General features: G+C 53.5%; 1 non-coding gene across 1 annotated transcript; it reads right to left on the bottom strand.

Annotated features, from left to right (window-relative positions):
- Positions 1-222: 222 nt before the first annotated feature.
- Positions 223-341, bottom strand: LOC137270542 (5S ribosomal RNA). Its single transcript, XR_010955315.1, has one exon. It is a non-coding gene; the product is annotated as a 5S ribosomal RNA (ribosomal RNA).
- Positions 342-1285: the final 944 nt, after the last annotated feature.

The following is a 1285-nucleotide window of genomic DNA, read 5'->3' as shown; positions in this document are numbered from 1 at the left end:
CTTGCCCTAATCTTAACTTCGTTTAAGGTGCCAGCCCTAGCCCTAGCCAGCCCTGCCCCTTCCCTAACGCGCTCCGTTACCTCCATCCATTTGGGGGGACAAACAACATTCCACGCCCGATATGATGGACAACAAAAGACGGACGGGCGGACATGCCACGGCGGTCCCACCTACCAGCCTCTCGGACACTTTGAACGGAAAAAAAAAAGAAAAAAAAAAAGAGGTCTACAGCACCGGGAGTTCCCAGGCGGTCACCCATCCAAGTACTATCCCGGCCCGACTGGGATTGACTTCGCGGAGCAGACGAGAAGCGGTGCTTTACCAGTGGTGTGGCCGTAGACGTAAGCAAAACCATTTCACACGATGTCTATCGCGTCTGGGGCAAGCATGCACAGTCACCTAAAAGTGAAAACGTTCGGAATGCCACCACGGGGTATGCGGAAATTAGGTCAAAAAAAGTCAAAACGATCGGGAACTTACCTCGAGGGTGCGTGACCTGCCGTGTTTTCGTCAAAATACCGAGGCAAAAATCACCAGTACGCAGAGTCGCCACTTCAAAATTCAAAACGCTCGGGAACTTACCTCCTGGGTACGATCACCTGCGGTTTTGCCGTGTAAATACCGAGGCCAACATCAACAGTACGCAGAGTAACCTATTGCAAAGTCAAAACGCTCGGTAAGCTACCTCGAGGGTACGATGACCAGGCCGTGTTTTCGTCCAAATACCGAGGCCAAAATCACCAGTACGCAGAGTCGCCGCTTCAAAATTCAAAACGCTCGGGAACTTACCTCGAGCCGTGTTGCCGTAAAAATCCCGAGCTCAATATCAAGACTACGCACTTAGGCCCTACGAAAAATCAGAACGCTCGGGCACCTACCTCGAAGTTACGAGGGTCTGCCGGGTTCCCGGAAAAAGCCCGAGCCACAACTCCACTTTCTCCCTAGGGATGCCTCAGGCCCTTCGGGGCCAAAGGCATCATTAGTCCTGCACGCCGGGCCCTGCTCCTTTTTCAGCTTACCAGACAACTCCCTTGAAGTCCGCAGGGGACACCCAAATGCCCGGGCCCCGGAGTTCCGAGTCTTTCCCAGAGAAAAGGACGAGCTCTTCTGGTTTGACTGCCCTATTTTTAAAGAGTCCCCGGCCAAAAGGCATCATTAGTCGTGAGACACGAGCCCCAAGCCCGAGAAGCACCTCCACGAATTACGCGGAGAAGACCCCTCCAAGTCTGCGGAAGATACCCAACTTCCGGGATTCCAAGTCCTTACCCGAGAAAAGGACGTGCTC

This window comes from Haliotis asinina, unplaced genomic scaffold (genome assembly GCF_037392515.1).
Source record: "Haliotis asinina isolate JCU_RB_2024 unplaced genomic scaffold, JCU_Hal_asi_v2 scaffold_78, whole genome shotgun sequence".
In the NCBI taxonomy this organism is placed as follows: Eukaryota; Metazoa; Mollusca; class Gastropoda; order Lepetellida; family Haliotidae; genus Haliotis; species Haliotis asinina.
The sequence above is the reverse complement of the archived record's forward strand: the minus strand, read 5'-3'. Positions and strand labels throughout refer to the sequence as shown.